The sequence below is a fragment of the Lepidochelys olivacea genome (assembly GCF_965140295.1).
Source record: "Lepidochelys olivacea isolate rLepOli2 genome assembly, chromosome: 15".
In the NCBI taxonomy this organism is placed as follows: Eukaryota; Metazoa; Chordata; order Testudines; family Cheloniidae; genus Lepidochelys; species Lepidochelys olivacea.
This window is the reverse complement of record NC_140425.1, coordinates 30782563-30796314: the sequence shown is the minus strand read 5'-3', so window position 1 is coordinate 30796314 and position 13752 is coordinate 30782563. Positions and strand designations below refer to the sequence as shown.

The 13752-nt window shown below is 47.3% G+C and overlaps 1 long non-coding RNA gene across 1 annotated transcript; it reads right to left on the bottom strand.

Moving 5' to 3' along the window:
* Positions 1-5796: 5796 nt before the first annotated feature.
* Positions 5797-13186, bottom strand: LOC311531778. The gene is made up of 3 exons (XR_014714278.1): positions 13102-13186; positions 8804-9019; positions 5797-5897 (listed from the first exon to the last, which is right to left on the bottom strand). It is a non-coding gene; the product is annotated as an uncharacterized lncRNA (long non-coding RNA).
* Between the last annotated feature and the right edge of the window lie 566 nt (positions 13187-13752).

The window sequence follows — 13752 nt, the reverse complement described above, 5'->3', positions numbered from 1 at the left end:
ATAAACAGAAAGAAAACTGAAGCAGGAGGAAAAAATCCAGTAGATCTAGTGGGTAAGGGCCCAAGACTCCTGGGTCCTCCTTCCATGTCTGTTGCTGTCACGCTCTGTCACCTTGGAAGTCCTTTAGGGCTCGGTGTTTTCCCTTCTGTGAAATAGGTAGAATGGGACTTATCTCCCAGGAGGGCTGTGGGACTCAGCCAATGTATACAAATTGCACTGGGACATCTTTGGCTGAATGGGGCCAGAGAATTGTGAAGAGTGAGGCTGATTTTATTATTGGGGCTCTGAAGGCCGATGCCGAGCTTTTCCTTCCCCTTTAGTTCTTATGAAACCTGTGTAACAAAGGGCGAAGATCTGGGCCCGAAGTAGTGGCGATTGGGTTTCAGGTGATGTTGCGTTTCCATGACCCAGCACGGCTTGGCTTTTGCAGTCGCCGCGGAACATCCTGGGCACTTGCGCTGGGATTTCCTGCGCCGCCCTGCAGCTCGTTCCATCAGAGCCTTGGGGTTTCTGAAAACCACGGGCACGAGTTCATTGAAAACCCAGTCTCAAAGCCCCGCATGCATCAGCGTTGCTAGGGGAGAGGTCTCCACACAGGTCAAGCTGTGTATTCGCTTGCAATTAATCCAGAATTAATTCTGCAGCAGGGCCGGGGAGGGCTCTATAGGAACAGGACCCCTGAGGGTTTTTGATCAAGCTAATATCTGCCCTTTTGAGGGGGATAAAAAGCTGTCCATTGTCCACAGAGCTTTGGGAAAGGCAGGATCCAGGCCTGAGCCCTCTGCTCTGGGCCCCTTGTTCCCAAACCGCAGCAGAATCTCTCTCCGCCTCTCAGGTGGATGGGCCCTCTCTTTCCTCTGGCAAGATAAAGAAAGTTGCGTTGATCCCACACAAAGTTCTCGACGTCCCGGTTTCCATGGCAGCACAGATGATGCGTCAGCACTTCCCACGCTGTTCTGGAAAATAACCCCCCTCGGAAGGGAGCCCGGTGAGCCTGCCGACGTGCTGCTTCATGGCGCCCCGTGGCGCAGAGCCGGGGGAGCCTGTCGCCCAGAGCGGCAGCTAGGGCAGGGTCTCGCGTTGCCGGGAGGCGACTCGCCGGCTCTGTCTGCCCACGGTGCGGCCTAGCTACGCCTGCGCTCTACAGACAGCATGGTGACGTGAATTTCGTGCTGGATCAACGTGTGCGTGAAGAGAACTAGGGCATCGCAGCAAACTTCCTCGGCTCGGATCCTGGCGCCGCACCCTGGGCCCCACGACCCACTTGGCTCTGCTGCGACTGGCCTCCAGGGGGCTGCCCCGGGAGCGCTGGGGGCTGATGGAGATAGCGACCCAACGAAAGGCACGTCAGGCTGTAGGGAGGGCTATAGGCAGGCTCAGTAAAGGTGTTTTTCACTGCAGGTGGTTTCTGGTGCACAGCTCATACTGGGCAGGACTCAGAAAGGTGCTTTGGGGCCAGGGGGTGGACACCAGTGGCGCTGGGCCCCCTCCCTTGCTCATTTCCCACAGCTGAGAGGGGCCGACAACCTTGTGTCTCGGCCAAGCTGGGTTGGATTCACCCTCGGGAGCTCGAGGAGTAGGGCCTGATAGCTCATTCCCCATCCTCCCAGCTCCCAGATTTTAACACTGTCCTTGAATTGGGTCAGTAGGGCCCCTGTCCAATTCCTTCTCGGATCGTTTCCCTTCAGTGTTTGTTCCTGGGACCTTGGAGGATCTTTCCCAGGGCCTGTCTGCTCAGTGCTTGCCACGGCAGCCGCCACTGAGAGTGGGAGACACGTATTACTAAAAACTCAGGCAGGGCAGGTGGCTGCCGGAGTTGTGCCTATGTATGTACCCTTGTGTTTCGGCACAGACATACCGGATCCCCCCTTTCTGTCACCTGGCCGGGCCGTTCGCCGGCCCAGCCGCCTGTCTAAATCCAACAGTCAGAAGGCACTGACGGGATGGAGACCGTAAACCAACACCCTGCAGCCTCTGTGCCAGGATTCCAGAGCCAGCCGCAAGCTCCGGACAGCTCCTCCGGTGTACAGTGCCAGCCTGCCAAGCTCTGGGGCTTTGCGGAAGCTTATTGGAAGTCTATAGCAAAATGATGAGGGGGAAAGTGCGTCTGGCTGGCGAGAGTCTTCCTCCAACCTGCTGTGACTCTTTCGCCTGCTCTGGGTTTTTCTGGTCCCCGTCTTCCTCTCTGCCCCTGACACTCTCAGCAAAGCACCCGGCATGTGCCACGTTCTGCAGATAGAGGATGAGTTTTGCAAGCATGGCAAATTTACAGGGCATCTGTCCATATTTGGCACAGTTACCTGCTAACTAGCCAGCTAGTGTAGGGGATGGCCTGCATTTCCTGCATTGGGTCCTCTCTGTGTGCATGAGAGGTCTATTAGCACTAAGTATTAACAAAGTAATAACCCTCTTCTACATGATGCCCTTAAAATCCCTTGCTCTCCTTCCCCCACTCACTGCCAGATTTCCCTGCCCTTCTCCCTGACCAGGGATGGGGAACCTTCTCTGGATAAAAGAAGAATCGGCCCAAACCCTTCACCCAAGTTTTAACTTGTATTGACTCCCTGTTCTCACCAAACTGGTTTTGAGGTTTGAAAAAGTCCCCTTCCCTTTTTTTATACCCACAGCCCCACACTCCCTAATGCTTCAGTGCCTCTGGGTTTGGACAGGGCACAGATGCATTTGTGCTCCTGGAGTTTCCTGGTGCTCAGGATACACTGGAGCGGCCAGGAGAGAGTCTGATGGGATTCATTTCTCCATGCTTGTCTGGGACTGTCTAAGCTGGAGCTCTCTCCAGTTCTGCACCAACGAGACATGCCTATGGCTCTCCCAGAGCTGGTAGTAAATTGTCTGGCTGTTCCGCAGAGGTGGCATAGGTGGCATGGCTGTCTGTGAGTTCTTTAGCGCTGGCCTGTGCTCTATCAGCCTTTAGTCAGGTCACAGTTTACTCAGCACTGGAGGAGAGAATGGAAAGGAGAGCAGGGCCTTGATGACATTGGTCAGTACCCGTGGAGTGATCCCTCCAGGCGGCAGAGGAGGATCTGTTCCTGCGTTTAGATGGTGCTTGGCAGTATGTGGATTCATGAAAGAAAAGTGAAAGCGACCCGCCCAGGTTCCCTGTATAGTCCCAGCGGACTGTCCCACCGAAGTGCAGAACTTAACAGAGCAAATAGTGGGTAACGAATTAGATTCAGAAACTTTTTTCACTCCTTGCACAGTGTTACTTACTGTGCATGCTTAAACAGCTGCTGGGTTCCTTCCTGGAGATAGTGGATTTGAGCCCTATGTAATGTGCTAGACCCAGACCAGTTGGGTACAGCAGAGTAGCCATATTGGGATCCAGGAAGTGGGCGGGCAAAGCCTGCCCACTGCTATAGGATCCCCCCCCCAGCCTAAGCGGGGTGTGTGGGGGGGTCCATAGGACCTGCAAGCCAAGTAATTACCGGCTACTGGATTAACAGTTTTCTGTTCCCTGACCGACCAGAGCAGGGATTGCTCCAGGCTAATGAGAACACCTGACTCCAATTAACCTGCAAAGAGCCAGGTGAGGCCATTAAGCTACTGTGACCACCTGACGCTAATTAAGGCCCCTCTGATACTATAAAAGGGCTCACTCCAGTCAGGCAGAGGAGAGCTAGGGAGCCTGAGGAGAGGAAGTGCAGCTGAAGGGCTGGTTAATGAAGATACCCTCAAGTCATTGGTAAGGGGGGAGAAGCAGGAGAGCTGTGGGGCAGTGGCTCAGGGAAATGTAGCAACTCTGGCAGTGAAAGGTTGGTTGCCAACAGATGCTACCATTAGGGTCCCTGGGCTGGACCCCCCCCCCCGCCCAACCTACCACTACAAAAACACCTCCGGGGGGGGGGGGGAACAGGCCTGTCAGGACAGGAGACTAAACTGTTTTGGCATAAGGCTGTAGGAGCAGCAGAGACTGGGAATTCTCTCTCCAACCTCCATTGCTGGCTTATGATGACAAGGGCTCAGTAGACTGTATCCCTGGCCCTAGAGAGAAGGGCTATGTGCAGGGTTGCAGTGAGCCTCTGAAGCTAGCATAAACCGCCTGGAAGCACGGGACCCACAGGGATGAGGTCGGAGCTCTGCCACAGTAAAATAAAATCCAAAACAATGTATTGATAAATGATTACATCTGTAGAGTTGGTAATATCACTGGGAGTCACCAGGTGCCACTGTTACAGACAGTCTTATGAATGCTGTTTAACTGTCTGTATAGTCAGGTAGATCTTTGAGAAAGGCTTGCTGTCCGTTGCAGTGCAGTCCTTTTAAAGAGATGAGCATAAAGACTGTGAATCTCTCTGGCTGAAATAATCTATTAGGTACAGAGCTGCTGCCCACAGGTTCTACCTATGGAAGCAAACAGACCATTACCACTCCTGCTGCACCCTCTAAAGGCTTGATAAAGCCCTGTATTAAGTGACCCATTTAACCCAAAGATCAGCCATCTGTGCTGCACTAATCCTTACTCAGGACAGAGCCTTGTTTTACAATCCAGCTCTCAGTGTTGCACCGATAGATATTTTTGCAGTTTGCATCATCATATTTATACATATTTAATAACCGCTTTCCAAGACAGTGAAAGGAAGGGAGCAATCTGGACTGACTTGGTTTGTAGCTTTTATGAACTTCAGATTTTATAATCTAAAAACATTATTGTCCCATGTTCCCTTCATGCAAAATCCTGCCATGCAACGCCTAACTGCAACTCACAAGCTTTGGTGTCCTTGTCCGATTTTAACTATTTATTGCAACTCTTAAACTTTCACAGACCAGAGCAGAAATTGCAAGGAGACAGTTTGCCAATGCCTAAAGCCCTAGATTGAAATAAGTTGGTATTTTAGGAGTCTACTGCAGCTAATACAGAAGTTGGTCCCTGGATAAGTATGATTTTTGGATTACAATAAAAGCCACATCACATCAAGGCTTTTAGTAGCTTTATTTTATAGCGGTTATTAAAGACAGAAGTAAGTTGCAAAGGGATGGGCTCCAGAGTGAACTGGCAAATACAGAACCCAACACATCAATTAAAATGAAACATGTTTTGCGTCTCTGAAAACCATCTTTCAAAAGAGCCTGACCTTATTATTTTCAGTCTGATGTTGTTTTCTGCCTAAGTAATGTTGGAGAAATGTCTTGAATAGCTTCCTAATTCACAACAGTCCCAAAGGCATAACATACAGGAGGAATTAGATTAACACTCATGAAAAATAAATTACAGGCTGAGTGCTTGTTAGATAATTTTGAATTAATTTATTGATCTGAGGCTGGGGTGTTAGAAAATGGCGGGGGAATAACTGATGGCATTTCAAAATACCCAAAATTCTTTTACTAAATAAACAAGGAAATCAAGTAGCAAGTTTTTGGAGACCTGTTTGATCTGAGCAGCTTGTAATGATAAATGGAAGGGTAAAGTCATTAGGTCAAGGCTGAATGAATGCAGGGAGATAACATCAAGGAACATGAGCATTATGCATAATGGATCAAGCCCTGAGGTGAGGCCTGAGAAATTTTTCACATGTGAACAATTGAACCCCTCTCACTTTAACTTAGCATGGTGATGACCTTTTTTTTATCTTACACTTAGTAGCAAAAGAGGCAATTAAATAACCAAACTGATGATGCTGGTTAAACAACTTGTCATTTAATGTTAATCAAGAAAATATATCAGACATTTTAATACTAGGTACCGATAACATTAAAAAACAGGTGAAACTTTAAAGGTGCACTTACTGTGGTCAGTTCTGGAAGAGAAGCGGTGTTCTTTGCATTCCTCTTGCATCAAAGTCTTGCAATGCTTTCAATGGCCACATCATGGTGGATGCTCACCCGTGCCAGCCCTGGTAGGTGTCTCCATCACGGTGCAGCACTTCAAATGCCTCAAACTGCTGAAAGTGAACAAAGTGAAGCTGTGAACGCTGGTGTGGCAGGCAGTACTCTTTAGACATTGTGGATGTTGGGCAGAGCATAACAGTGTCCTCTGATACAACACTACTGCTTTTGGCAGTCCTGGAATGCCCCCAGAGCCCTTCATCGGCCATATCTAGACTTAGCAGAATGGCCTCATTCTTTGTCTCATTCCACGTGGCTGGGGTCAGCATGGTTAGCTTGTTGGGCGGGAGATGCTGGGATTTCAGTCAAAGAACTACATGATCATTCAGCTGGGCAGTTAAGCCATCTGAAAGTGGGATGACTAGTGCCAGCATTCCTGGGGTGTTGAAGCTGGGGCATTCGATCTCTGGGTTTGCAGTCTAGCTATACGAAGCATTAAGATAGTTGTTTCCACTCTCACAGCTAGTGCCTGGGCATCTCCCCTATAGATTATTATAGGTGCAGCTTACTGTTTTGTCCCCAAGTGGTGACATCAAACTGCTGGCTTGTTGGCTGGCTTTCATGAGGTGACGAGGTGGGTTCTGAAGAGCATTGCTCAGTGGAGTAACATACTGCTGTATTGGCAAACAATACTACAGACCAGAAAGTCAAATGACTTCATTGATCTGGCTAGGCAGGCAGCTGTGTCACACCTGTGGTCTGTGCAGGTCTGTAGCTGATCCACAGTGGGAAACAAAAATGTTCGTAATTGGCAATGACAATGGAGAGGCATGCCTCATGCTGAGACCAGCGGGTATAAGGAAACTCCTGTAGATGCTGCTTGGTGTCACTTTCATCCAAAAACCACTGCATCTGTTTTGGAGAGGCACTCACAAAAGACCCTATCTCCTGAACAGCATTCAGTGTATTGTGAACCAAAGTGATGCTTGTGGGGTATGTAATTGTGAGGTTCAGCAAGTTTAAGTTTCTTGTGTGGTGTTTGTATTGTTTGTGGTTCCCAGGCAGCCTTGTATTCCAAGTCTCTTAGTACTCAGTTTTACCTGCTGTATATTGCAGTGTATTTGTTTGTAAGCTGCCTGACCTGTTTTGAGCAAAAGCTGTTGAGAAACAGGAGCTGAATTAGGGAAAAAAAAAACAATCTCTGACTTCTAGAGGAAGAGATGGCTTCCACTGAGTTTAATTGAAACAAGTCAGAGCTAATTCCAGTCCTCTCTGTTTCCACATAGCTTCGCCCAGCAGGGCTCCTTGGCAGGATCTCAGGGGACATGTACTGCGCGTTAATGTCTGTGTGCAGCACTGTCAAGATGCTAAGGGCTGAGGCCAAAGTGGCAGTGTTTTAGTCTGCATTCCTTAGACAAAGCTTCCACTGGGAGTTTGCTTGAACAAGGAGAAGAGGGATCAGATCCTTTTTGTCATCACCAGAACACACTCTCATTGCTGGTCCACAGCCCTGTTTTTTAACTGCTGGGGAAGCAACAACCTTATACAAATGATCCCTTTCCTTTATAAGCTTGGATACCATAGCAGAGAACAGCAATTGGAATGATACTGTGGCATTGTCTAAATTAATATTGGCTGCAGTGAGTATTTTCTTGGTGAAAATTGAATTTAAAAACTATAGTGAGCAAAAAAACTCATAGCAAGCCCTTTTATCTGCATCCTTCCATTTCTGGTCAAGAATACCTCTGAGCAGCCTTTCATTTTCTCAGTCTTGTTCCATATAAGAAATTACTGACTGGATAATTTCTGTGAGCATTTCTTGGCCTGTAGATAGTTTCTGATCTCCATTTGTACTCTGAAGCCTCATGTTCTCCACCCCACCTGAGCAGAGAAAAGGGGACGGGACTTGGTCCCACCCTGCTTGGTGACCATTGCAAAGTGGGCCAGAGAAGGCAGCCCCTAGAATCAGGTTTCCAAAAAAATAGTCAAGCTCATGAGGTCAGAATTCACTTTCCGTGAATACTCTCTAATAATTGCTTAAAATTCACTGTTTCATTCCTGCCAGGAGACATGTTCAACAAAGTATTCAAGGCAAGTGCATGGCATGATATATGGAATCACAGACCTTAAAGAGGAAGTCTTTATTAAAGAAAACAGCTGCATCCACAAACAAAGATTTCCACACAGCTTGAGTTCCAGCTTTGTTTCCTTTGTTTACCACGGACCACACCCTGTCTGGAATTCTGTATAGCACACAGACATCTAGTGACTAAATAATATATGGCAAGTAAACGATATTACAGAAAAAGGGTGCAAACATAGGCAATACAAATTTCAATTTGTATTTGACCAAATACTTGTGGAGACTGTGAAGGGAACTTGCAATTTGGCTCATTTTTACAATCATCTCCTACTCCAACTGCAAGTTTTGTGTTCCTCCTTGGAGTGCTTATGCATTATCTTGGACTATTGCTAGGAAACAAGTTTGCTGGGAGAGCCAGAAACTTGGTAAACTTCTGCAGTGTAACGTGAAGCTTCTGTTTTTTTTTCCCCCAGGGCTGAAAGCAAATATATCCCAGGAACACAGTCCATTTAAAACAAAGGCTCTCAGAGCCTCTCTGCTGGCAGCTGCCTGGCTTTCTGTAGTTACTTGATAACGTGACTAGTGCAGTAGGCACAAATACCCAAAAATAAATGAGGGCACCATTGACTTGGACTCTAGGTTGATCTGGTTTGGAGGACAAAATGGTGCACAGCCCATTTGGAGTAAATTAGACTTTTTTTTTAATGTAATGCACAATTTACAGTAGTGGGCCTGTATAAATAAAGTGCAGCCAGTAAGAAGATATTTATCACTTAGCACATTCCGCAGTGGTTTATTTTCCTTATATTCTGCCAAGCGTGAGCAATTTCTCACCACATCTGCAGTCCCAAGTCTGATCATTCCCTGTGCTGATTAGATTTAGGTTCTAGCGTGTGTGTGTGTATGGGGAGGTTCTGTCTCGCTCACTGCAGTCAATACCTTCTTCCCATATCCCAAGGTGCTGCCGTCCATCCATCCATCCTCGGTGGCAACGTGACGTCCTGACTGCCTGCAGATTCGTCACTATGCACAGCATTGGACTTTGGGGACCTGCTGAGATATTCCACAGTGGCATGCCTCTCAAGCAATTTCACACCATCACTTTGCATTCAGCTCCTACTCAGACACAACCCAGAATCCTTAGCTGCAGAGGACCTGTGACAGAAGGAGAGCTGATATGTAAGAATGTTATGACTATTGTAGGAACTGCTGCACAAGAATCTAAGACCACTGATACGTCACCTAGTTACTGAGAGAGACTGTTAACTTATACTGGGGTAGCAGAATGTTTATTCCATAGGCAGAACGCTTGAATTCAATGGGGGCTGTCTGAAGAGCAAAGGGAGTGGCAACACAATGACTTCCCAGATCAGACCATATAAGTACATTACTTGAAAGACAATGGACCAAGCTACTGGCTTCAAAGATCCTGTCTCCAACCTAATTTGGCCAGAACTGGAGTTACCAGATCAAAGGGCTACAGACAGTTAAAAAGTGTCTTGGTTCCTGTGAAGGGTTTCTGTGGCACCTTAGAGACTAACCAATTTATTTGAGCATAAGCTTTCGTGAGCTACAGCTCACTTCATCAGACACCAGGGTTTGTCACTTGTTAGCAGCTGCCTAGGCAGCTGCTAACTATGGAAGGAGTCTGAAGGCCTTGGCCCTTCCCAGCCGCAGGGGATGGTAAGCCTTAGGGAAAAGCAGGCATGTGTATCAGCTGGTGTATTGTTTTTAAGATTTATTTTCTCTGAAATGTTTGTTCTGAATAAGTGATACTTTTGCTTTCAGGAGGCGGTTTGGTCTCTGGTTACCACTGTCATTGCTTTGGAGGGACCAGAATTGCAGGGTCTGGACATAAGTCAGAAGTGGTGAGGTGGTCATGGCTGATACATGGAGCCTGTGTGATTCCATCCCACATGAGAGATGACAGCCTGAGGCCGAGAGGGGTGGTCTCGGAGAGACCAGGACGGATCAGAGATGCAGTTCACCTGGTAACTGTGCCAGGTACCAGGGCAACGAACATGGTATAAATAGCTAGCTAGATCCTTTGCACTGATTCCAGGAACTTGACAGGAGGCTCTAAGGCACCACAGGGCCTGTAAAGAGGCAGCAAAGGATCGGCAGCAGCGTCGGTTTGAAAGCTCTGAGCACAAATGGCAGGGTGTCTCCATTTCAGCAGCAGAGGGAAAAGAGGGAATCGGAGCAGGTCGCTGGTTTCTGGCTTGGGGATTATGGCAAGAGGTGAATGGCGTGTTCCCAAGGAAATGCAAAGCTAGCTGATACCCAGCTGTTTTCCCTCCGTTAACACACTGTGTGTTGGCACACGTGACAGTGGAGCTCGGAAGGGGCTCATTTTCCAGAAACACTTGCTGAATGTCGCCAATTGTTCAGTGGAAAATGGGCATCCTCTCCAAAGAGAGAGAGAGAGGGCAGCTGTTCCTGACCGTAACCCAGTGGGACCCGCGCCCCTTCCTGACTGGAATCCCAAGCTAGCCTTTCAGTGCTGTCCCTCAACCTGTGCTGATCTCAGTGACCTCTCCAACCCAGCTGCACATGTCCCAGCCTGACTAGTGTGCTTGGGTCTGTTATAAACTCCACAGGCTTGGGGTTTCCTGGTGATATTTTCACACGGTGGGGTCAAATTCTCCATAGAACTCCATTGACTTCAGCATACTGCAACAATTCCCACCTGCAGAAAATTTGCCCCATGGTCTGTTTTTTACCTTGCTGGGTGTAATGCTCCCTCTAGTGGGCTCGGGGGAAATTGGCCTAGATACACATGAGCATGACGGGTTCGGTGATTGTGGGGTACCCTGGCTATAAGCCCCTATCCCCCTCCTCCTGGACTCATCCCAGACAATTGGGTTGGTGTCCCATGAAGGTTGGAGCGGTATCAATTGCTTGGGGTCTTCGGTCCCCATACTACACTTCTCTCTCGCCGCTCTTTCTGACAATGATGTGTCTTTGGGAGTGGGTAGCATTAGTCAGGTAGGCAGCAGCCCTGAACAGAAGTAGCAGAGCCGTTTTACAGAATATAAATTAGGACCATAAAGCAGTGGCTTAGTTGAAATGTGCTGTGTAGTCTAAAGAGCGTGAAATAGCGTGATGTAGTAGTTGGCAACATCAGTGTAGGAAGGAACAAAGGTTACCAGAGTGATTATCTGCTAGCACTTAAAGAGATTAGGATGTGCAAGAGAAGGGGAGGGGGCAGCATTCTGAGATGCCATCCTGAACCCAGGTGCAATTGACAAGAAAATAAAATAAAAATGGGTTCATCTTTTTATATTGCAGAGTCTGCTACATAACGCAGGCTGGGAAAACCCTGCCTGTAGGCACAGCAGTCAAAGGTCAGAGCTCTTGGAGCGGGGTGGGGGACTTCATGGCTTAGGGTTGTGTGGGAATGAGAGACAAAGCCTTTTATTTCTAAGTCAAACACGCGGAGGAATTTGACAAAAGCAGGCTGAATCTTTTCCCTCTAGCTCCCTGCTTCCATTCTGCCCCTAAGGTGTAGGGGTGTGTGTGTGTGGCGGGGGAGCTGGATTGCGAAGGTTGCTGGGACAGGATCCAAACCTTTTAATCTCTATCACTATTTTGCCCATATTAACATCAATGTTTTTTCCCCTAAGATATTTGGAGATCCCTGATTCTGCAAAGCACTTAAACACATGCTGAATGGGGACCCTGCCCCCCCATGTCCCAGCTACTCCTGCTGTTCAGTGCACCCATTCCTTTTACAAGCCATTGCGAAAAGAATCTTCCTCCAAACATGAACGAATCCTTTTTCCCCTGAACTCTCCCCCTGAACAGCTCTGCTAGCTTTGTCCATTTGCTAGAATTTTATTAATTTACACAAATGAGCTCAATTAACACAACCCATTTATTAAAGTAAATTAGCTCACTTAACTCCTCCATGTACAATGAGCTCCTCCATCGTTTTAAAGAAATGTGTCTAAAGTTTCTCTCTGAACAGTGTCCATAGACTTTTTTTTCCCCCTCCCCTTTTCCCTGGAAGAAAGGCCTGAACGTTGTTCTGCAAAAGACAGAGCTGGCACAGCGGTTGCTAAGAATTCATGCTCTTCCTAGGCAGCAGAAATAAATTTTTGTGAAGGAAAATGGTGGAGAAATATTTCCATGCCAAGCTACTGTCTATAAATTCAGGGGCTGGCAAACAGAGCGGCATGTTTGTAGCCTTCAGATGCAATAGTCGGGGCATAATTCTGTTGGCAGCTCTGCCAAAATACTAGAAGTCGGAAGAAATGTTGGTAAGGCACCGAAACAATGTCGGGGCTTTGGAAAAACCATCCACAGAGCGAGAAGAAACCACGTTCTGCATCTCATGTAATTAACAAGCACAGGATGGATTTAAGATTTTTGCAATCGGCAAACAATCTAGAGACTCAGGTGAAGATTTTCAAAGCTACGTTTGGCAGACTGGTACCTAACTGTTGACTTTCAATGGGAGTTAGCAGCCTAACTGCTCTCTGAAAAGCTCCCCCTAGAGCTGGTTGAAATATTTTGGTCAAAAAATGTTCCTGACGAAATCTGGAGTCTCATCAAAATCAACGGGTTTTGGGGGAAAATATCAATTTTGACCAAGTTTTCCAGTTTTTTTCCCCCCAATGGGACAATTCTCAAAGGAACATTTTGCTGTGATTGGAAAATGTCAAAAATGTACCTTTTGACACTTACAAATTACAATGTTTTTGAGAACATTTTTGTTCTGTGAACATTTTTGATATTTTGAAAAACAAATATGGGAATTTCCCTTGGGCTGGAAATCCTGTTTTTTCAAACAGCTCTACTAAAAACCAAATGTTGTTCGCTGGAAAATGCAGAAAGAATTTCGATTAAAGAAAACACCAGGGAGTTTCCCAGTTTGCTTATGGACAGTTTGAAAAGAGGGAAAGAGATAAAATTTAGGGAATAAACTATGCATGAATAATTTTTTGCCCTGTGCTGTCTTAGAGAGGGAGCCTTTGAAGACACCATAGATATATTTCTTAAGGCTGAAATTCACTCCAGGTAGAGGGCCAGTGCAGGATCTACAGAGCATTTAAGCCCTCAGGTTGGTTCATTGGTCGATCACATTTATAATGCCCCCATGACCCTATAGCTGCGTGCCTCACAAACATGAATGAATTTATCTTTGTAATGCTCCAGTGAGGCATGGATGGATTGTTATCCCCATTTTACAGATTCAGGTTGGGGGAAACGGAAACTCACCGGAAGTGACTCACCCAAAAAGTCTGCAGCAGGGCTGGGAAATGAACCTCGGTCTCATGATCTCCAATCTAGGGCTTCGGCTTCTAGACCTTCTTTCCTCCCTGCTGCTTTTCCTGTTCCAGTTTCTTTGGAAACCACAACCCACTATGTTCCCTGTCAAATGGGCATCAGTGACTGCTGATCCTGATGGTTTGCAGGTGTCTTAAAATTACATAGACCCGGCAGTTGGCAGCTCTCCAGACTGGTGCACGCAGAGCAGCATGTGGGTGGGGTGGCTTTGTTAGCAAAATGAACCCTTCTAGTTGTGTTAGCTTGTGATTGAAGTTGCATTTAAAGCAACCACCTTGAATGCCACATCAAGTATTTTAAGATCTTTCCCTCAGGTTGCAGCTACACTGCAACGCAAGCCCAGAGTTAGCAGAACTCGAGTTAGCAGATCCTGAGCCTTAGGAGCTACATTCGTTTGTAATCCCAGGTTAGGAATTGTTGAATACTGGGCCCCAACCTGGGGCTCCAGTGTCTACATTGCACTAGTACCTCCCCCCACCCCACTGAATCCAACCACCCATATCCCAGACTTCCTCGCGCCCTCCCGAAATGTGGCCACTCTAGCCCTTTGTTCATGGTGCAGTGTGCTGAAAACTTGACGGTCCACGAAACTTGAC